Source organism: Petromyzon marinus, chromosome 33 (genome assembly GCF_048934315.1).
Source record: "Petromyzon marinus isolate PM22_M1 ecotype Great Lakes invasive population chromosome 33, UKy_Petmar_22M1.pri1.0, whole genome shotgun sequence".
Taxonomy (NCBI): domain Eukaryota; kingdom Metazoa; phylum Chordata; class Hyperoartia; order Petromyzontiformes; family Petromyzontidae; genus Petromyzon; species Petromyzon marinus.
The window spans coordinates 10,413,794-10,438,418 of NC_133699.1; the positions used below are offsets into that span (position 1 = coordinate 10,413,794).

The 24,625-nt window shown below is 49.0% G+C and overlaps 1 protein-coding gene and 1 long non-coding RNA gene across 2 annotated transcripts in view; both read right to left on the minus strand.

Moving 5' to 3' along the window:
- Positions 1 to 24,625, minus strand: part of LOC116948442 (neuronal PAS domain-containing protein 3-like) — a 93,902-nt gene that overhangs the window by 41,369 nt on the left and 27,908 nt on the right. The window lies entirely within an intron of this gene.
- LOC142929746 (uncharacterized) lies at positions 762 to 23,282 on the minus strand. The gene is made up of 2 exons (XR_012945895.1): positions 20,794 to 23,282; positions 762 to 17,854 (listed from the first exon to the last, which is right to left on the minus strand). It is a non-coding gene; the product is annotated as an uncharacterized LOC142929746 (long non-coding RNA).

The following is a 24,625-nucleotide window of genomic DNA, read 5'->3' on the forward strand; positions in this document are numbered from 1 at the left end:
CAAGATATGTATTGCACGGATACAAGCAAACACACATAAGTGGATGGACGGGTTTGTGTCCTTACACCTATGCACCCTTACAATAAAAAAGTGTTAATCACAATATGCAGAGTAACAGCTTTTGTGTTGTTAATTCGTAAACCTTTTTTTAAAACCATTTTATTGTGAATTTTGCCCAAGTACTGTACCGATCTACTGCGTGAATATTTTTTTTGGCATGTGAAGTAGGGATTTTGTAGTTTTTGTTAGAACGTGTCAAGTATCCTTGGATGGACAGGCGTAGACGTGGAGAGAGAAAACATTTTCTGGCCAAAGCAAATAGGCAGGGAATCACGTGCCCTGCAAAACTTAACATGTCATCAGTACAGCATTGGAATGGATTTCGTTATTTCAATTCCTTATTATCGTATGCCATCATTAAACCGTAAAAAATATATCTGTACACCTAAAACCTGTTAATAATAAAAATAACCTGCTCACTCATGTTAAAATATAAGCCTTACTCTCGTCTGTTTGAGCAGAGCATAACAAGACTGTTTACTGTAATATCGCAGCCACTGTGTAGGGCATTGTAAAGATACAGACGGACATTGCAAACCCTCGTGCGGAATTGGCATTTATAAATAAACATAACAACTACGCTTGGACTGGCATCCATCCATCTCGTGGCACGAGGCAGCCTCCGCATGCGTACAGTAAATATCTATATAATTTACCTAGCATGGAGCAAAACTGCAGCGATGTGTGTGGAGGGCTCAGTGTTTTGCTTGTGCTTAACAGAATAGAACAAATAAAAATGGAAAAGACTTGTGATTCGTAACACACCATTAAGCCTTCCAACACAGAGGCATAATCTTCTCTCCCCAGCAAAAAAAAACCCACCACATCCAAGGCATTGCATCCGCACCTCCTCTTCTGCATTTCCGCTGCCTTTTATAAACCGCATTAATGTTTGCAATACATGCATTAAAATGCCGTGCTGCCAATGAGGGGCACCACATATTAATGGCGTGTTAAAAATTTCTCATTATTTTGTAGTTAGGGTTTTCATTTACTCGTGATAACGGTTTTTCTAAAAGCAGCCATGCCTCAGTGAACACTTGCAAGTTTTCCCCCAATAAGTTTGCATTTAAATTGAGGCTTAAATGTCATCATATTAATATTTTTTTGCAAGGAATGGGCTTTTATTTATTTATAATACAGATGTATATGTATTTTGTAGACCGTTTTCAATTGCAAATGCAAATATCTCATGGCAACAGAAATGTTCTCCAATGCGAATGCCACGCCTTTGTTCAATCAACTGAATCAAAATAAATATTTCTCGAGAGCATCAAAGCCATATATTTTTTTGGTTACACCGGATATATTTTCTTGATGTATTGTCATAATAATGTCTGTAGGTCAAAATAAAATTAATCGCTGGTGTCGGGCAAAATATTTTTTTTTGTTAAAGATTATGAAATTTCGTACATTTTTCTTTGTAGCCATAAACGAGAAAAGGGCATGACATTTTAAGCTCTGATTGGCCCGGGGCTGGTGACTAGGCAATGGATTCAAAGTCTCTGTAAGGTGAATGTGAATTCCCAGCCGTAAGCAAGAAGGCCAAGCTCTTGACCTGTAATTGCTTTGCACCTTCATTCAACTTGGTTTATAGTGGTAATTGTGCCTCTCATTTATCATGTGCGGCCTGAACCTCCATGATACGACTGTCACAGCCTTAACCCCTTTCGCCGAGGACGGACCATTTGCGCGACGCAGCATTTCAAAGTTGCACGTCGCCATTGATTTACTGGCAGCCGCGCGCTCATTTAGGAATACTGGGGCACACCCTCCGGCAGAGATAGGGCACCGTAAGCTGCTGCCCCACGATGGCAACCTGCCGGTTATGTTGATAAAGCCGAGCATTAATTAAAGCACTTGCGAAGGCGCGGGCACACCACACGCCCCCACACATGCAACACCGACACACACGTGCGCATGCACGCACCCTAAATGTCACCCGTTGGGGCTTTTGTTTTTTCCTCCCTATAATATCACACGCCAGGCTTCTCTGGAAAAGCTCGCCGCACAATGGGCTAATGCAGAACGCGACACGTCCAGCATCTTTCGCGAAGGTTCCTTTGTTGGTCTGTCCGCGCGAAGCAAGACGCACACTGGCCATGCCTCGCATGAATATGTGACACGTTGGGAATTTTCCCCCGAGACGTGTGTCACGTGCAATATCAGACGCCACCATACCCACGTGCCACATGCATTGCCATGTGCAGTTAACTCTCAGCGGCCGGCACATGAGAGAGAGGGTCCTGTTCCCTGTAAACGGGCAACATTGGACCAACGTTGGCATTTGGTTGGAACCATTGGACCAATGTTCGGCCAACGTTGGGCCTTAACGTAGATAAGCAAGTAATTATCAATGTTATATTATGAATATTAACATTTGCGTTATGTCTTGCTTGTCCTGTTTATCAAACTTCGCTTACTCCATCAACCTAAATGGCATATAATTTGCATGAACTGTAAAGGAAATTTATTCTCACATGCGCAATGCGATGCCTGCATCGCGATTGCAAAAACACATTCAAACGGTTTATTCCATGCATCGTTACTTGTCTAGCCAATGGGATCCTATGTGGAACCTGCCTGGAAATAAACGGGCAGGGATGGCCGGTGTGGTGGTGCTTCAAACAGCCACAGTGCACGCTGGACACAAGCTGGGGGTGACCAGGGATGCCAGCTAGACATTGGCAGGGGGTGACCAGGGACGGCAGCTGGACACAAGCTGGGGGTGACCAGGGACGTCAGCTGGACACACGCTGGGGGTGACCAGGGACGTCAGCTGGACACACGCTGGGGGTGACCAGGGACGTCAGCTGGACACACGCTGGGGGTGACCAGGGACGCCAGCTAGACATTGGCAGGGGGTGACCAGGAAAGTCAGCTGGACACTGGCTGGGGGTGGCCAGGGTACCGTCAGAAGCAAGAGGTGCTCCACACCCGAGCCTCCATCAGGGTGGGATCACTCAAACTGACGCGACGTTTTTCATGACCGATGGGAGTTAGCCGCCAATTGGGCCTCGGGCTGGATTTTCACCGGATAGCCTTATTGTGGCAAGCCGGCACAAACTGGACCACTTGGATCACTTTAACCGTGTCGTGGTGGCTGCGAGCGGCATCTCTCGCGTCGGGTCAAATGTAGGGCTGTGCTCTTGTAAAGATGTTGAGAAAAATACACAAAATACTAGATTTTTTAAGGTGGGAAAGAGTAATCACAATATTAAGTTAAACCCTGTGATAATAGGGTTTTCCCCTTTTTTCTGGCAACAAAACAGGTGTTAAGATGTTAAAACACCAAACTGAATCCTTTTACAAGGAATCATGTCTGCATTAACCACAATGCTTGTGGTCAGAATGCAAACAAAAAACATACTCTGATAATATATGCATTGTCCTTGAAACTGATTGGTCCACACCAGAGACAGCTTTCTTTTGAGACTCGTCTCAAACGGTGTTAGACCAGAGAACGCCAAAAGGCGTTAAACCCTGTTAAAAACGTTAAACCCTGTTAAAAACGTTAAACGCTGTTAAAAACGTTAAACGCTGTTAAAAACCGACAATCCCTTATCCTCTGTCTGCGGAGGAGCTAAGGGAGTGCAGGCAGGGTGGACCGAGTGTGACGTGCTGTGTGGCACTTTAAGCGTCAGAAACCGAGATAGGAGCCGTGCCTGGCTGATCCACGGACCGGCCCACGTAGGCCCAGCAGCCAGTGGCATAAAACTACTTAAGCGCAAACTCCATTAGCCCCACGTTCAAATCTGTGGCAATTAAGGGAGATTTTCGCTTCAGGGGTTTTATGCGACTGACCCCACAGTCGGCGAGCCTCCCGATGCCCCCGGCGTGGCCGACCGGTGGGACCGGTGCCCGCAGACCTCACTCCGGACGCTCGGTCGACCCCGACTCGGCACCTCGATAGGCGACTGCCCGGAGGAGGCAACGGCAAACCGACACCGGCAGCTCGTCGCCGCTTCATAATTATTTGTAGGCTTAACCCCACGTCGGGCACACGGCGCGCTCAGCACAGTTTTGTAGTAAAAGTCTTGTGCGATGTGATTTATCGTAATATATATACAAGCCCACCAGCACGCTCTGCGGAGCAGCGCTTATTTTTAGACGGGGAGCAACAAAAAAAAAACCTTTCCCTTTGTCGCATCTCGCGTGAGTCATCGATTCTCGTTAAAGCTTCATCTGTCCCACCTTCCATTATAATTAGCATTTAATGAGATAATAATAATAAGCGTTATTGTTGTTTCGGAGAGAATCGGATGAGGCCTAATAAGCAGGAGAGCTGACGGTTTCACAGGACCACTCGGTGGACGTGAGAAAGTGATGTGACCTGACATCAGAGTGAAGCCTCATCGCACCCCCGATATCATCTAAATGTGTTACCACAGCAATTTAACCCGGTGGCCGGAGCAACGCTGTGACTCCGCAAATTATCGTAAACCTATAAGCACATATTCGGTGGTGCTATATATGAGGGAAAACCTATAAGCACGTATATGATGGTGCTATATGAGACAAAACCTATAACCACGGGTACGGTGGTACTATATGAGGGAAAACCTATAAAGCACGAATACGGTGCTACTGAGGGAAAACTGAAAGTATGTATTAGATGGTGGCATATATGAGGGGAAACCTATACACACATATATGGTGGTGCTATATATGAGGGAAAACCTATAAGCATGTATTAGATGGCGCTATATATGAGGAGAAACCTATAAGCATGTATTAGATGGAGCTATATATGAGAAACCTATAAGCATGTATTAGATGGAGCTATATATGAGGTGAAACCTATAAGCACGTATTAGATGGAGCTATATATGAGGGAAAACCTATAAGCATGTATTAGATGGAGCTATATATGAGGAGAAACAAATAAGTATGTATTAGATGGAGCTATATACGAGGGAAAACCTATAAGCATGTATTCGATGGAGCTATATATGAGGAGAAACCTATAAGCATGTATTAGATGGAGCTATATACGAGGGAAAACCTATAAGCATGTATTAGATGGAGCTATATACGAGGGAAAACCTATAAGCATGTATTAGATGGAGCTATATATGAGGGAAAACCTATAAGCACGAATACGGTGGTGCTGTATATGAAGGGTGGTAAGAAATGCTCGCAGAATGAGGTACTTGGCAAAAAAAAACAAAGAGCCGCACCAAGATGATGTCAAGTTTATTCTGCAGCTCATTCCCAACGCACGCCACATTTACGGAACACTCAAGAGTATCCGCGATAATTGGTAAAGTCACAGAGGGCATCATACAATTTCCTCATCTCACAATTTTTCTGTTCTCTTCTACGCATGTATTTTGTGAACATGACGTAGCCTGGTGAAGTGAATGGTGGTTTAATAGTCACATAGCAGAAACAAGAGACAGCTCTTTGCTGTGGATTCATGCAGTGGGAGAGACTCGTATGTACAAACGACGAGGAGGGAGGTTATGAGCGGCAGAGCAGGAGTGGCGTTTGTTGGTGTTGATGGTGGTGGTATTGCTGCTCACTGTGGTGGTGATGTTAATGGTGGTGGTAGCGATCGTGTTGGTATTGACGGTGGTGATGTTGGTGGGATTGATCTTGGTGTCGATGGTGATGGTATTGATGATGGTGGTGGCAGTGGTGATGATGGTTGACATTGATGGTGATCGTACATTGAATTTACCCACACACTTTTCCCATCTCATGGCACCAAAAAAGCATCTTTCCCACAATAAATATAATTTTGCATCGGAAATGGAGCTTCTCTTTAGTAGACACTGGGGAGTCTCCGGATACGCATATTGGGGGGGGGGGGGAATGTAACAGATAGTAGTCACAGTTGCACTTTAACAAGCTGGCCTACAAATTCGCGACGGCACCAATGAGTGGGTGGCGCACCTCCCACAGTCTTCTGCTACCACGGCAGCAGCAGCATCGGCCAATTATTCAGAGCCGCGTACCGTGGAGTCGTACACCGGGCACCTGTTAGCACACTCATCCCTTTTAATGCTGCATTGACTCATCCTCGTTTTCAGATTGGCGACGACGCGGCTCCGCTGGGGGGGGGGGGGGGAAGTTTTCTACCTAAAGCCTCCCCTTGCTCTAAACGAGTGATTAAAGAGCGAGCGGGCGCATTGCGCGAGTTGGCGCGACGAGCGGCCATCGTTAGCCGGAGCCCGAACCGGAACCGCGGGGAAAAAGCTACAGAGGCGAAGGCGGGATGGCCCAGGAGTCGCCCGCTCTCTCGCTGTTTGATGAGCAGATGGCGGCACCTGCGGTGCGATGCGCTACCTAATTACCCTGTCACGTTATGGCAGCTTACACGGGCGACTTGCGCCGGGGGCCGCCAAGCGAGCGCGAGGAGCGCCCGCTAAAACCGCGTGACAAACAGCGCGCTCGCGTCGCGTAACAGGACGCGTGTTTCTCGTGTCCTGTAACAGGACGCGTGTTTCACGTGTCGCATTCCAAGACGCGTGTTTCACGTGTCGCGTAACAGGACGCGTGTTTCATGTGTCGTGTAACAAGACGCGTGTTTCACGTGTCGCGTAACAGGACGCGTGTTTCATGTGTCGTGTAACAAGACGCGTGTTTCACGTGTCGCGTAACAGGACACGTGTTTCGCGTGTCGCGTAACAAGACGCGTGTTTCACGTGTCGCGTAACAGGACGCGTGTTTCTCGTGTCGCGTAACAGGACGCGTGTTTCACGTGTCGCGTAACAGGACGCGTGTTTCTCGTGTCGCGTAACAGGACGCGTGTTTCACGTGTCGCGTAACAGGACGCGTGTTTCTCGTGTCGCGTAACAGGACGCGTGTTTCACGTGTCGTGTAACAGTTGCTGGCTGCCTCGTGATCACCGCACTCTCCGATCGCGCACGTCCACGCGCTGCATTCCTCGATGTCGATTAAGAATGGGCACCATCGGCAGACTGATTTATAAAAAAAAAAATCTGTAAAATCGGGTGGTTACATGGGCCTACCGGTAGTGCATTTGTCGCTTGTTACATAGGTTTGCAGTGCATATCCAGCAGGCCATCCTGGGTAATTCTGTGGGCTATTAACCGTAACACATTCACAGTTTCCCTGACAGTGGTCGTTAAACATCCCATGACATCATTTGAAAATAGTGGGCCAATGTGTGCCAGTGTCACGGTTCAATTTTCCCAATTTTTCGAAAACATTATATTCAAATGGAATACCACCCAGCAATCATCGTCCCCTACTGGCAAACTATTGCTCACTTGTTAGGCCACTGCTGAGTCACCGTCACGTGATTGCTATGAGTTTTGATGCAAGGTGCTCCGAGTTACCGAAGCGTTAAGCTGCCTCTAAACACAAAGTTTATCGTTGTTAAAGGCGACGATGTGGGCCAGGTTGGCTCAGCAGTCGAGCGAGCAGCTCGCAATCGAAAGGTCGCGAGTTCAACTCCTGGCTGGGGGTTGATTCAGCCCACCAGCGCTGTGCGATTGTCGGGAAGCCAACATTGGTCGCCTTATGGAGAGGCTAACCACCGTCGTAGGAATGTAGAATTTCAACGGGTGGCTCAGGGAGCAGGAAAGCACTTTTGACTTCATCATTATTAAAGTTAAAAAGCATACGCACGTGCACAAGAGATGGAGAGAAGAGAGCGCTGCGTGCGGAGTTATTTACAATGCACAAAGCCTACTTGGGATTCCGACGGCACCTTCGGTTTAGAACCGCAATGATGTATGTCCGACGGAGGCACGGTGCAATATATGCAACGCCACAAAATACTTGTGGCGTTGCATCAGAGTGTGGTTTTAAAAACTCGCGACAGTATCGCCGCCATGCAGCGCTCTGCTATTTATTGTGTGGCCGAACGCTCCAGATTTACTCACGGCTATTTGCTTCCTAAACAGAGTTACTCTATCATCGTCCAACGTGGCCATTCTTAGCGCAGATTCCTTCCTCCAGATCCAGCTCCGGGCCCGTGCAGCCACACAGTCGATAGCATTGCTGTGCATCATCTCGTCCCTCCTGTCATCCTTCCGCACACACACACACTACACACATCACACACGCACATCACACACACATCGCACACTACACACATCGCACACTACACACATCGCACACACACACTATACACATCACACACACACTACACACATCGCACACACACTACACACACACATCGCACACACACACATCGCACACACACACACATCACACACACACTACACACATCGCACACACTACACACATCACACATACACTACACACATCGCACACACACTACACACATCACACACACTACACACATCGCACACACTACACACATCACACACATCGCACACACTACACACGCCGCACACACTACACACATCACACACACTACACACACGCCGCACACACTACACACACGCCGCACACACTACACACACGCACATACTACACACACATCGCACATACTACACACACACACATCGCACACAATACACACACTACACACACCGCACACACACTACGCACACACTACACACTACGCACACACTACACACACACTACACAAGCACACACTACACACTACGCACAAACTACACACTACGCACACACTACACACATCACACTACACACATCGCACACACACTACACACTACGCACACACACACATCGCACACACTACACACATCACACACACTACACACATCGCACACACACTACACACATCACACACACTACACACATCACACACACTACACACATCGCACACACGCGTGCCCTCCTCCGTGTCTCTTTCTGCCGCACGCTGCAAAGGAGACCCCCGCAGCAGGCCGGAGTCAACGTCTTTAAAAGTGGTGATGGTGGTGGTGGTGGTTGTTACGAAAACTCAGAGGGCGCAACGACACACGGGCGACGTTCAACTAAAAATGCAAAACGAACGTTGAATGCCGAACGGTATGAGTCACGATACGATCTGCTCAAATTGCCTGTCGTGCATTCTGCCCACCCGCCACCGGTGTGCTAGACCTTGTACCAACATCTTTTTGACGCCACCATAAGAATTTTTAAGAGGGGGTTCAGCCTTTAGCAGTAGGGGGGGGGGGAGGATGAAGGGATCCGGCCCCCTTCAGCCGACCACATGCGAAGGGGCTGCCGCACGGTACACAGAGTGTCTATAACGGGATCATCGGTAATTAACGACTTGTTAATCGGACATGAGGTGGAGCTGCGTTGGTAAAACCACGAAGACAACCACCCCCCTTGTATCGCCTTAACGTACTGCTGGGGAGATCTGCTGGTAAGCGAGTACCTATGAGGCACCGCCCGGCACACGAGAGGGTGAAGGCCAACAACCGCGCCGGACCGGCCTTTGTCTCCCCAGTGCTAATGTTTACACAATGCACCAGGTACTCATTCAAAGCCGAGGCAACCTAGGGGAGGCCGGGACCATACACGACACACGTCAGCAATGTTGGCTGTGAGCGGGACTCGGAACGCCGGTTCGTAGCGCAACGCGCCCAACCGCTGCACTACCGCCACGCAAACACGTGAAGAAGGCTTCCTCCCTTTAAACACCCACGCGTCTGCCGTGGCAACATGGCTGCCGTGACATCCCCCCCCCCCATGTAAAATGGCCACAATGAAGTCCCCCGTGCAACATGGCTGCCATAAAGTCCCCTAAGCAACATGGCCACCGTGAAGTTCTCCCATGCAAAATGGCGGTAGTGACTTTCCCCCCCCCCCCCTCTCTACCATTCACCGTGGCCACGTTTACTCACTGCTGCTGTCCTCACCTCGAGGCGATTTACTGCGGATAGGGCCGGTGCCTGTGCCGGCTGCAGACATAATGAGATCTGAGAGAGTCCCCCAGGTGTTAACAAACAGCGTCCTCAGGTGTCACCGCTTTGCTCGGCGCCATTTTAAATCACTCAAGCGCGTGGGCATCTTGGCACGAACGTCATCAACACTGTCTAATTAGAGTTATTTAATAATAGACGATCCCCTTATGGACACCCGGTAGTTTCAGTTCAATTTCGTTTATTATGATTTACCCTGTGAGCCACTCGGCTCTTGATTTGGGTTCAACCGCAACAAACAATACAATCACAAGATACACCTAAAATTCATTGTGCACAAATCTAAACATCACATGCGGTATATGGCTCGCAGAGTAAAATGATGCCAACAATCCCGATGAATGCGTTTAAAATCCTGGCCTGCGTTGACTCGGCCCAATCATCTTTCTCGGGTGGTCTAAATGAGTACCGCCGAGTGAGTGAGCAAAACTCATTTTCGGTGAGAGGCCTTACGGTGGCCGTGCTGAAGCTGGACTCGGTCCCCTCCATATGAATGTGCAGTTTCCAGCTCTGCGTCAAAGTGCTAAGGCCCACGGTGACCCCTACAGAGAAGGTGTGTGACCTCGTGAAAACAGCACACTCTGTTTGGCACCGTCCCTCAGTCGTTTCTACCTCGCTCACCTCTGCCGCGTTGGGGTACTATCGGCACGAATATCTACGTTTTAGTATCACAACTATCCGCTTTTTGTTTTATTACACAAAGGTTATATGGCTGCTGCTACTGCTGCTGCTGATGATGATGGTGAGGAATTATGAGGGGTGCGAGAGGGAGATGCGGCAGCGATTTCATCGCGCGGACAACCGCGTTTGCCGTCTATTTAAACAAAAAAGAACACATCTTTGAGCGTCCTTTCTCTCTTGTCTCTCTGTCTCTTCTCTGGTCTGCGAGAGCGCGGGCATTGTTTTAATAAGTCCCTGAGTCAGAGACGACGGGTCGTGACGACTGATGATGCTTGACTCGCGTGCCGTGGCCTCATTACCGGCCGCGATAGTAATCAGAATTACCTGCCAAGGAGGGAACTTCTATTACGGGCACGGAAGATAAAATAATAATAAAAAGGATTTTAATGTTTCCCTCCTCACTTTTGCGGCTACAACTCAACTGGAAGAAACCGGTTTCTTTCAAATGCTCAGCAGAGAGGACAGCAGCTTCTATCGATTGAGCACACAATTTTCATTGCACGTTATCTCCACGGCACAAGGTTCCGTGCGGTGGTGCCGATCGTAAGCTTATCAGTGAGGGCATCCCCTGGGGATGTCCACAACCTACAGAGAGATCAAGCGAACGCGCACACGGGGAGACATTGTGGGCAGTGACGGTAAGCTGCTCGGCCGTCGTAATAGTCATTATCGTCAATCATCACTATCACAGTAATTATCATCATCATCGCAAACAAAACCATCGTGTTCATCATCAATCGCCAATTATCAATAATCACATACGCACCAACAGCATCATTAGAACCATAAGTATCACCGTTCATATCACAACCACCACAACCCAATATAATGACAATTTCCATCACCAGATCAACAATTATAATGATCACAATCAAAACCACCACCACCATAACTATCATCACCCTACCCACAACCATCATCATCATAACCAGCAGGACAAAAACATTGGTACGTGCAGCGCAGTCTAAATTCAGAACGCACCCTCCTCATGATGACATTGACTTTCTCGCACCTCATATCTACACACAAACACGTATCGTCTTATTGAATGTATATTCCTTGAGCAGAATTGCTCTCCTCCCACAGGACCCACCGGCGGTCCCTGCGCGAGCCGGGATGTGGGGACACAGGACCCCTCCAGACAACGGCCAAAGCACAACTCCGCCAACCAACAACAGCGGTCGCCGCAAAGCATCAGGAAACACGAGGCGTTTCGTTGTCTGCACGTGTTAAATCAATAATCCATCAACACGGCACTATTGCTTTATTACTGTGTCAGCCGGCACAAGTGCTCTGTCGTCTCCGCTTACGAAACCACCACCTCAGGTATCCCATCACTCGACAATAACAAATACAACGCAAGTCGCTTCTGCCGTTTTCAAAAAACTTAAGGTGCACGGGAAAACAAAAAAAATCAAACGCGGTTCGAGTTCTGATATTTGTTTATCCGTTCCGTATGTGAAAATAAAATTAGGGGGATTGAAGCGTCGAAAACAAAATTCTACAACTACCAGAAATGTGTCCGAGTCATGTCGTTTTGGGTTCGATTATCGTGCGCTCATGTTTGCCGAGGAGACAGGCGACGGCCGTTTCCTCAGCAGCGAGAGCGAGGGCCCAGAGCGGTCAGGGCCACGCGCGGACAATGTTGAGGCGACATGGCGCGTCTATCGCTGACCACGGCCACGAAGGAGTGTCGTGGCAACGTTGAGCCCCGGGTGTGGAGGGAGGTCAGCTGAATTTTATGATTGGGGATAATAATGTCGCGCCGGGCGGATGCAGTGGCGGAGTGGTTATTGGGCTGTGTGGAAACACAGGGACCTGCGTTTGATTTCCGGAAACCAACTTCATCACACCACACTGATCAGAATGGTGAAATATGGTTGAACTGCCCCCAAGATTGACGCCGCCTTTGTCCACCAGTGACCCAGTAAACATGGAACGTTTACTGGCGGATTGAAAAAGGGACTTAAATTATTGTGGTCACGCTGAAGTTGTCAGAAATAAAAAACGGGTGGACTTTTTCTAAAATGAAGACAGCAACAATTTCAAGATTGTCCACTGCCTCGCAATATTATATCCGTGCTCCGTTGTGGGGGATACTTTAGCAAAAGACGTCCTCAGCAGTCCAGGGAATCAGGAAAAGCCAGCCACAGCGCCGCTTGGGGCTGTTGGTGTGCTTTATGCGGCGCATTTATATCAATCATTTTATACCGCCACGGCGGATGGCGGCAAGCAAAACAGAAAACATGCAGTACTTCCAGCGCGCTACTTCTGCGAGCATGCCGACATCAGCGGTTTTGGAAATGACCCAGCAATCGTGCATTAATATTTTAGCGCGGGGTGTCAGACACGTGGCGAGCTGGCGTGTGTCATTTTGAACAGACGTGTGCCAGGACTTATAAGATGAGCTGGAAGCCGGTTCACAGTGCACACCCTCTCATAACTTCTGCTCTCCGTGCGTGTTCATTTCAATCGTTTAAGCCACACACGCACACGATGTTGTTGAAAAATCGCAAAGAAATGTTATAAATAGCACTTAAAGCTACCGTCGCAATGATAAGGTTTTTCGCTCGGGCCGGATGTTTTAATCACTCGAGCGGCGGCAATCAAGCACAAATGTTCAAAACAATTGTTATGTAAACGTCTCATCTCTCCGGCAACCGAAATTATGCGGCAAAATATCCGTGAGACCTTCACATTCTCCACTCTCACAATTCCTGCACGAGCCGTCGCAGCAGAGTGCGCTGTGATGTTTCTCCACGGGCCCTTATTTCAAATTCAGGAAAATTCAAATAGGCCAGCATGCTGACCTAACATGGGACTTGAGCTCACCATGGCAGCCAGCGTGTGATCTTAAAATAATAAAGATGGGGCTGACCACCTGCTCGCGTGGGTGATTCATCATCCGGACAGACAACCCGGTTCAAGGTTTTTGAACTCGAGGCAGCAACAACACTCCAGATGATTCCGCGAAATGATCCATCACCGATCTCAATTGTACAATTACACATTCTAAGGGTGCGCGAGAAACAGAATGCGATGGCGGTGGTATTTCTCGAGATTTTCCGGGACAATTCCGTTGGACGCAATTGACGCGCATGGATATTAACGCGCACGCACAGACGTGCACACGTTTGTTTCTTCTCTCATCTGCATTATCGACCTGGCCTTGCGTGAGCCAGTTAGGCGCGGCCACTAACGGAAGCATCGTGAGATGGACCCCCCCCACCTCAGCATCGGAGATGGAACGCTCCGGCACAGTGCCCTGAACCTACACGTGCTGCTACGATAGAGCCTCACTTGCCGTTCATGCAGGTGTGGCACATTACGTGGAGTGAGCCACTTCAAAGAGAATAAATGCTCTCCCACCCCTCCTTACACACACATCACAAACGGCAATGGCAAATACAATGCACTCTTTTCTAAGTGCCTGTGGGTATTTTTCGCTTGTCGTGTCCTTCCTGCGGAGTTCACTCTCTCTCTCCGTTTGAAGCGAGCGGCCCGGTGCCAATTTTCATTCTGATTGTGGAGCGGTGGTGCAGCGGTCAGCTCGCCGCGCTGTGGATCTGGTGAACCCAGTTCGATTGCCGGCCACGGCTGAGTAGCGAGTGACATCTCAGCAAGTACACAGACCCCCCCCCGCCTCCAGAGACTTTAATTAACCCCAATTGGTGAAGTATGGCTAAACAACCGCCCCATCCGGAAAAGGATTATTATGTAACGTCTATTCAAAAACCATAAAGCAATCATATTCGTAAGTTGACACCATATAATCTCCAAATTCCATTGTACGAATGGCTGTAGAGTCTAATTTATACGCTGACATGAAAAGCGCATTTTTGTCTATTATTTTTTTTTACAGTAACGCAATAAAGTGGAATGAATCACAAAACAGCCTTTCATGTTGGCAATTTTCGTTTTAATTGAAAGCTATTGACACGTTGTAATACAATTCTCCACTGCATTCCTCCTTACTTAAAAATAGGGGCTAATTATCACGGCTGTAAATAATTTATGAAGCCTGCCCGCTTGCAGCTAATCCATAATGTATGCTAAAAACCGTGATTGCCCATAACAACCTGCGTTTTAAAAGATCGTAGTGGTGGATATGCAAATAGGGGGGAGGAAGGAGGAGGGGTGGCCGTTACAAGCGGAGTGCGGCCGCAGGGAAACGCCACGCACACAGCGAACAAACACCAAGCTCGGTCGAAACGGGCAGACGGACGGAGAGAGGAACGCACGGTGAACCGGATAAAAGGGGCGATTTCCTCAAATAAAAAGAGCACGAGGAATGCCCTAGACCCCATAGCCGGCACCTTGCCCCTTCAGAAATGCACCCCACTGCGTTTCCATCAGCTTCCCATCTGCCCTCCCCGTGCAAAACACTATGCTCTGAAGATTATCTTTCTTTTCACATACCGTATACGTGATTTCCTTTTGCAGGCACTCCACATATAAAAGAGTATTTAGTGTGCGCCAAAACCCTGAACGGTTTCAACCGCATTTTAGATCAATAAAGGGAATGCGATGCGGCGAATGTGTCTCTCTTTGCCTTCACAAAGACGTTCCGCTTGGCTTTATTTCAATATACGGAGACACGAATCACGTGCAGTAGCAGCAGCCGCAACAACACCTTAACGTTAAGTGGTCACGGATTGGGCTGCCACCTTCTTAGGTACAAAACACCGGCACACATCATCACCATCATAAGAGGAGGATCTCTCAAAACGAGCAGAAGGGGTGAGAACGGTCCACGAATTATTGAAGGGGAAACTTTTTCTTTATTTAATTTCAGTATTTTTTGTTTGTTCCATGTCTGATTATCGCAATGTAGTGTACAATAATATGAGTCTATCATGGATAAGCGTATATTCGTGGTAGAACCTAATGCCGATAGACCCTACTCGAAGCCGGCTTAGCAGTGTTCTGGAAAACATCGAGTGAATAATTAAACCCTGAATGCAGTGTGAACGCACCTGTCTCAAGTGGTGTATCTTTAAACAACGGACAAAAACCGGGAGTGTTGACCGCCCCCAGGGATTTCCAGGACAGCTACCCACTCAAAACGAGGACGCTGGGAAAACCAGACAGATGTCGTTGATGCAGCGACCAAATTTTGAGTGGATTAATGTAAAATACAAACAACTCGCCGCCATCTCTGCACCCTCAGCTCTTAGTTTTTGTTTTACACCAAACCAGGACACGCTGCATCTCTGTTGGCCAAAGCCGCACAAACACCGCAGGTTATTCGCCCGCTGAAAAAAATAAAAAAAACTATTTGGTTCTTGAAGAAAGATGACCTTCGGTGGAATCACATTCACCAGAGGAGGCATTCGCAAAGGAGGAAAAGCATAAGAGCGGGGAAAAGAGCAATCTGCTCCACGTTGGGCCACCCGAGTCGCGGGGAAGAGCGACGGCAGCCGACGGGAGCCAGCGCTCTGGCGCCTGGCGCGACCCGATCGTGCATGCTAACGAGCAGCAGCGCGGACGCGTAATTTACTCCCATCTGTTGGAAGCGGGGACATGGCACCGGTGATTGCGGCAGGGGGGGCCTTGTAACATCTGCATAGATTTGACAGCAGCTGTAAATATAAAACAAACACCCCTGGGGGTGGATTTACGATCTAATTTGTCTGCGCAATGGAAGTTATGATAACCTGAAGTGGGAAGCCGCGTGCCGAACGGCTCGTACCGTGGTCGGAGGTCTCACCCGACGGGACGTCTCGAAAAGATCGTTTTAAAGAAATGGGACGGAGAACGAGCGGCGAGCAGAGCGTGCGTATCATCCGACACGCGTGCTGAAAAAAGACAACAGAGTCTCATTGTGTCGTGGTGGCCACTGGGGTTGTTGACCAAACCTCACCGCGGGAAAGGTGGAGCGCAAAGCCCCGGTTCAGATGCCGCTCACCCACGATGTTAGCCGTGGCCAGGGATCGAACTCGGATGTCCAGGCTCGGAGCGCAGTGCGCCAACTGCAGAGCCACCGCTGCCACCCACTTAGAAATACCGATTGGCGTACGGACACGCAAGGACGTTCTTGCGACAACGAGAAGAAGCGAGCACACACGGTGCCCGCGGGTCACGGTTCGGATTGAGAGACCGTCAGTGTAGAAATTGTACTTATTGTCATTTATATTTTTTGTTGCCACTTTAATTACCCCGCATGTACGCTGACGTTTTAAGAAGCAGATAACAAAAGCAATGCATTCAGGGACATTCGAATGAAGCCAGTGTGAGAGGGGGGGAGGGTGGAAGGTGTGGGAGAGAGAAACAGTTTAAAAAGGGATGTTTCATTTCAAGTGGTGACCACTGCATTTCTCCCTTCACAGCAAAATATTTTAATCGGCCTATTTCGCTAAAACAGAAATTGTTGATGCAGCAACCAACTTTTTTAGTGGATTATTGTAAATACGAACACGTGCCGCCATTTCTGCACCCTCAGCTTATTTTTTTACAACAAACCGGGACACTCCACATCTCTGCCGGCCGAAGCCGCAAACACTGCAGGTCAATGCCCATTGAAAAACTATTTGGTTCTTGAAGGAAGCTGACCTTTCGTGGAATCAGATTCACCAGGGGAGACATTAGCAAAGGTGGGAAAAACAATCGCAGGGAAAAGAGCATTTTGTTCAATTTCAAAAAGGGTAGCGCCGCCTTGGCCCTTTCCCACGGATGTCTGAGAGCACATTACGGTATTGATTACCGTCCTTTCCGGACTCAACCACCGCTGCGGCCAGTCCTACAGAGCCGGACGTAGCCTGAGCCGAGACGGCATGCAAATGGCGAACGTTATTCCGTGACTGGCAACGGCTGGTGTCGCGGCCAACACACACAAAGCATCTCACCGCCGCTACCGCTGGTGCTGCCGCCGCCGCCGCCGCAACGGCTGCGGTGCTGTGAAAATCCTCGCACTCAAAATCGAAAAACGAAGAGGAAATTCCACGGGCAACGACTGCCGCTGATGCCAATTTCTCTGACGGGCTTTTCCCAGGGACACGTTAGTGTCGTGGAAAACGGAGGCCTTGATGGACGGGCCCGGCCGACGGTCTGGCGGACGGCCCGGTGGGCGGCCTAGTGGACGGGCCGCACGGAGAGACACTGGGCAGCGCTGAGTGGCTCGGTAACATCGGCAGCCGTACATTTCCAAAAGTGGCATCCATATAAAAACACTGGTCGTACAAAAGCCCCAAATGTACACGGGTGGCCCTTTCATTAATCCAGTGCCGCATGAACTCGGAGCCTCGCCGCATCGTGCCAGTCGTAGATGTTATTTGACCGCACTTCACCACTCTGGCCTGTGTGGGTTGGTGGAGGTGGGGAGAAAAGACGTTGGAGCATAGAAGCGCAAGACAACAATGGATTGTGCTGCACTGCCCTCGACCGAACACCACCGAGCACAACCCAGCAGCCACCGATGGCAACCTGGCATGCAGCGGGAGCCACCCATCTAAGCACTCTCCAGGCCCCAAAAGCCTGCTTAGCTTCCCAGATCTGACAGGCACGAGCGCATTGCATATAATTTGGCCTGAAAAGTTGTCGCACGTCAACTCAGAGCTTCCCTATCAGAACCCGCAATCACAATGTCTCTGCTGCAACGGAAGAGCAGCACCGCGAGACAGTGAGCGGTGGTAATAACGCTGGCCGGAAAACACCGCACACACGCCCACGGTGTGCGTCGTGCAAAGCGAAGGTACACGTGCGCAGATCCGCACGCGACGCAACAGCCACGTCGCATGCAGCGCCAGTGGGATCCGTTTTTTGGAATAAATAAATAAAAAATACGGCTCCGCAGCGCCGTCGAACGCGACCGCCGGGTTCGTCGCCCCGTCAACGGGTGCGGGCGGCACCGAAGTGCCGGCGATCGCGCAGAATCCTGCGCCAGCACCAGCGTCGGCGCCGCGTGCACCCTCTCGCTCAGGTAGGGGACCGTACTCTTTGTGTGGGCAAGGCCGGGCCTTGATCTACCGCGAAGAAGAACCGCTGTGGGCGAGCGTAATCATTATTCCCGTCGTTACGTAACCCGCGTACGTTCGGCAGTTAGGTGTGGAACCTGACCCGACATCTATAGGATCAGAGCCGGCTTAACGAGCCTCAATTTAAAATGGATTTATTGGCGTGCATATTTGCATGACTTCAATGTGCATTAATGTCCAATGATGCAGTGTGAAGCACAAATTATGGGTAATGGTAATTGAACATTTTGTGTGACTCATTTAGCCATTTTAATGAGTAAACATACCATTCTTTAATTGCAAAACAACAACAAGGCTGCATGTCTAGGCAACCAAATTCACTGGCCATGGAATTATGTTCAAAGCTATTTAAAAATATTTGTATAAAATACTGTGCAAAAAAATCGTTTAGAATTTACATATGTTTATGCATTCGATGCAGAACAGCAGCAGCAGAAGCAGAAGCGAAGACGCCGACCAGCTGAACAGCATTACCTCGATTGTGGCAAGTTTTGTGTGACTTTCCCATCTGTGAAATACCACGAGATAATCATACGGAGGAGGAGAGGAGGGCCTGATAGATTAAACAGATATGCACATGCTAAGCCGCATTTAATATCCTGTGAGAAATGCGGTCTCTCGACAAATAACCACCCTGCCATCTGACAAGCCACACTTCATTTCCAGGCTGTGAGCGTCTCCGCCGGGCATTTGTCACTGGAGGGGGGCCACGAGAGACCGCCGGAGGAGACAAACGGAAAGTTGCCGGCAACCTGGAACTCTGGCGCTTGTAACGTCAAACAATAAGCGATACTTTTTGCGCCGTTATGCAACGTTTATTTTGCGGGCCGCGCTGTCTGTGATGTAAGGTTGGTATGGATAGGTGCACCGTGTACTCCGTTAATAGTGCCTTACGTCGAGGGATGACTTTTTTTTGGAAATCTGACAGCGTTGCTCAAAGCTGACAAACGTGCGAATGCTGAGTGGGACACACGATCAGTAGCTCTCCATAAGAATCGTTTACAGTCCTTTGCTAATACACTGCTGGTTGAAATCCAAGCCATGCCATGTCTATAATGGGGTTGTTTGGCCATACTTCACCACACTCGTCAGTGTGGGTTGGTGAAGGACACAGGACCGTCGTTTCAGATATCACTCACCACCAGGGCTAAATGTCTCGCCCAAAAATTTCTGGAACACTGCTAGGCGGGCTTGGAGGAGGGATTATTAGCGTTGTCATGCATTGCCACGACAAGGTAAACCTATCCATAACACTCCTATACTATTGCACCAAATATTATTAAAACATTTTAAACAGATTTACGAAGCATCCGGATGGCTTCAACGTGAACTGTGAGAACTGCTTGCCGAGTCCATGCAACGGCCTTATTTTGCTGAGAAAGACGCGGCGTGCCGTGATAATAGCCCGCAACAGCGTTCTGGACTGTTCCGGCTGAACAAAAGCACGAGCTCGCCATTGATGACTCACAGGGCTATACCAAATAAATGAACTATGAACTATGATGACAGCCGCGGCTGGGAATTAAACTCGTGCGGCTGGGTTTAACGGCACAGCGTGCTTAACCGTTGCGCCACCACCCCACGGCATGCGCGTTTTTACCGGAGGATTAACAGTCGCAGCAGGCTCCTGCTGCCCCTGGGAGGCCGAGCCGAGGATTCAAACCTCTGACCTCAGAGAAACAAAGACAGCTGCACTAACCACAAGGTGATTGGGCTTCCCGGTGCACAATGACATACATCAACACAGCAGTAACCGTGTTTTGTATGTGTACCCTCCATTCATTTAGCCTCGGGAGCATCCGCTGTGCAGTAAATGACAAATGCTGTGCTACACGTGATGAATTGTATTGAAAAGAAGCCCTGCAGGTGAATAAAATTAAACATCGCTGCAAGATAAAGGATTGGGGCAGCCTTGCAACGGTGCGTTTGGTGCAGCAGCAGCAACAACAAAAAAACGGGAAAAAGCCTGAGAGCTATGTAACCATCGACCCAGAGAGTGCAGCAGATGGATATTGATCTCAGACGTTGACTGCGCCTGGCTCGGCTGAGGGACGGGGCAGAGAGAGGCAAGGCCCCCACCGCCACCGCCGCCGGCGGACGGAGGAGGCCGCCTCCAGACCGGCGCGTCACCAGGCGTGCCCGTGCAACACCCCCCAGCGCGACCCGGTGAAATTTCAATCCATGACGGATCGTTGTTATCACAGGGAACAACTTTTTAATGACCTAAAACACAGATCAAAACACTGACAAAAACAACAAACCTCCTCTTAGCGACGGAGCGCGCCGTGCCATCTCGCCAGCACCACGACCCCGGACACGGGGAGCCTTGCCACGAGGCAGATACCGATTGCTGGAATAATTACGTCGAGGGCAAATTGTCTCAAATTGTCTCTCACGCCGCCGAGCGTGGGGGGGGGTGGAACGCGGGTGCCGCCCACCGCAACCGCGAGCAGAATTAAGGAGCTCGTGACATCATCGCAGGAAAGAGAGAGAGAGAGAGGAGGGGGCGACCTTTATTTATTTGGGCAAATTCTTTTACACGGTTAAGAGCACCAAGAATGCACAAGAAAATAGTGAATTACGTATGTCTCGGTGTTACGCGTGAGTGGACGTCAGCCCACGTCGCCACAGAGCCATGTGACAGCCTACCTCCTCCGAGTGCTCCGCTTTGTGGCGAACATTTTGGCAACATTTGAAAATGACCCGGCAATTATTATTAATTTGGACGCATACGGTAGGCTCACTCTGTGGGGACTATGACGGCTTTGAAGAATGAGACCCACTCAATCGATGACGACGCTGAACGACGCGTCCGGCAAAGTCTTCCATTCAGAAATCGCACCTCTTTCTCAGTTCGTCAACGGCAAACATATTTCTGGAGCTTATTCTCAATCATTTTGCCAATTTTTTTTTTTAAAAAAGAAATTGCCCCAAAGTGGCCAACTGCGTGAAACACCGCCCATGCTTGCTGTGCGAGTGGAGTGCGGTCTATTTTATCTCGCGGCTGTACAAACTCTCCCGGCCGCTTCTGTATCGCCGCAAACATTTTACACCTTTGTCAACTCCTCTCCGGCGCACCACCACCACCACAACCACAACCCACCCATCCGATCAATTTGACCTCATCCCTTTGTCTAACACCGGCTGCGCGCCGCCGAAGGAGGTTGTCAGAGGCTGCGTGGCGCTAAGGAGTGCGGAAGCAAGCATAGAGGCAATCAACACGCCACCCAGGCGCCCTCAATTTCTTTCGAGCCATCGAAAAGCCTCTGACCCTGCCCCTTTAGCAATGCTTCCGAGCCAAATATGTACGGGAGCGCGAGCACCCACTCCTGGTTAACCTTCGGCCTCTGTGAACAAGCTCAGGGTGTAGTTATCTGTGCAACTTCCTACGATAAAGCGCACGCTGTGTGTAGCGGGGGAGTGGGGGGCAGGGGAGTCCCCCGGGGGGGGGGGTCGCTTCTGTTCTTATCTCTCCGAGGATGACGTCGGCGCAAGCCCTCCCCCCCACCACCCTCCCACAACTCTCTCCGTAGATTCCATCAAACTTCCACAAATTGTCCCAAGGACAACTTCGGTTATTTTTAGGGGGTGTGATGCAAGTTGAAACGAGTTTGTCTGACAAACGAACTGCTACTCATCGCCCGTGTGATGGCTGCACATGCAAAACAGACGCAGATTCCGATCTCTGCCCTCCCCAGAGCGTTCTCCTATTCAGCCGCCTCCCTCGCAAATGTTGTCCAACCGCGGGAGAACTGCGACGCGACACCCTCCGTGGGGCCATGCACGGTGCTCACGGTTCGCACGAGAATCGCTTCCACTCGCATCGTGTCCCGTTTTCCGCCTCACCCCAGCAACCTTCACATGGGGCGCTACGGTGGAGAGACGTTAACCACCTCGCCCGGTAAACAGGATGGTTGTGGGTTCGAACCCAACCCTGCCGCCTGCATAGTTTGCGTGTCTCTCTCCCCGTGGTCGCGTGGATTTTTCTCCGGGTCCTCCGGTTTTTCCCCTCCACATTTCGAATCAACATCACGCGTTTAGAGTATTTGGCTGATATAAATTCACCAGCTATCATTTGTGGCCAGGTTGCTTCTGAAACAGAGCTATCTCAGTGGGCCTTACCTGGTAAAAAAAAAAAAAAACGTTTTTGTTTTTAATAATCAAGTAACAATTTCCGATCGCTGGTGATGTTGTAGCCCAGGACCAGTTCAGATATCACTTCCCCACTGATGTTAGCTGCGGCCGCGAATCAAACCCAGTTATTCTGGTTCAGGTCGTAGTGGCCAATCTCCTGCGCCACCGCCGACAACAGCAGCAGCTTCACCCAATAGCGTCGGCAGGAGAGTTTTTGTAACACTGCTGATCCTATTTTGATTTAAAGCTTTCGTGACTGCAGTAATTCATATTCTTAGTTTTTTCGGTAAAGTCACGTTGAAGAGAAACAACAAAATAACAAAATATATATAAAACAATAAAAAATTCTCACGACGTTTCGACCATAACTCAAACGGTCATCATCAGGTGTGTCGGTTTGCATAAATTTATTTTAAAAACGGCACATTTATTTATTTATAAAAAACGTTGGCGTCACGCGCAGCGATTGGCAGTTTGCCCAGGACTAGTCCATCTATTTTTTTGAAAAGAGGAGGGGGGAGACGAATTTTTTTATAATGTATGCTGTCTGAAAGCCACTGTAAGCGTGAACAATCAATCAAGAACTGAAATGATTTATCAAATCTTTCCAATGATTGCTAAGATAGAATCCATCTTCTCGGTTGAAATTGTCTCTGTGCTTGTATATGTGGATAGCCTCATGAACGAATCTCTCATGGAAGCCAGATGGCTTACAAAGAACCTCCGTCTTGGAAAAGTCAATGGCATGTGAGCCTACTGAATTAGAACAATGATCTGCTACGGCCGAGGTGTTGGTCCTACCGTGTTTAAGGTCTGCATAATGTTCACGAATGCGGTCAGAGACATGGCGTTTGGTTTCTCCAATGTAACTACTACCACAGAGGCAACTTAGTTTGTAGACACCAGGGTATTGTATGTCCGGAATCACATCTTTTACAGACGGAACCAGATCACGGATTTTATGTAAAGTGTCCAGTGACCCTTTATGTAAAGTGTCCAGTGACCCTTTCTACATGAGAGCATGTCCAGCGATCTTTGTGACCTCTGAGACCTCGGAGAGGGTGGTTCCAGCAATGGTGGTTCCTGACGTAGTGTGATGAGTTAGAAGAGGGAAAGCTTGGCTTGAGCACTGCGAGTCCACGCAGAGCGAGGGGGCCACGCTTTCTAAACGTTTAAAAGCCCTCGTGTGACATACCACGAGTAATAGCTGATGTGCAAATGTAGCCGGTAAGCAGCCCCCGTTTCACACCACACAGTCACATTCATATACCGCCGTTCTTTTAATGGCGTGTTTACAGGAACTCATTATTTCGTTTTCTAATGCATGTTCAATGAGCGTAATAATAAGCTCAACCACATATTATCGTCGTCATCATCATCATCAAACATGTTCTATCCACAGTTGGACGAAGGCTTCCCCAGGTCATCACCGTTTTCCCATGGTTCCCCACAATGCCGCAATCCATCTCACTCCCACGCGTGAGCTAATCTCATCACTCCATCTCCGCGCTAGACGTACTCCTGGGTGCAATACTCCTCCTGGCTGCTACTTTGTTACCAACCTCTCCATCGGCCATCATCTCTGCTAGCAACGGGTCCTGCCCAGACCCACTGTCGTTTCATCACAGTCTACTCCGTTCTGCTTTGTGAATTTCTCAGCTTGTGTTCAATTTTATTTGGCCTATGAAGAAGGGCCATTTGACCAAAATGTCACCGATATTATACATTTGCTTTTAAGGCAGCATTGTTATTGATATATTTGTTATGAGTTATTTGTTATTAATCTATCGGGCTCATTTTGGCCTCTCTCAAGTGTCTGCTGATAAAACTGTGTGCAGGCTGGGGGGTGTGATTCATTCGATAAATCAGGCCTCTGTAAGAACTTTAGTTTTGATTAAAACAAACTTTTGTTTGGTTTTGGATTAATCCGACATTATCACATTTCAGGAGATGACATTA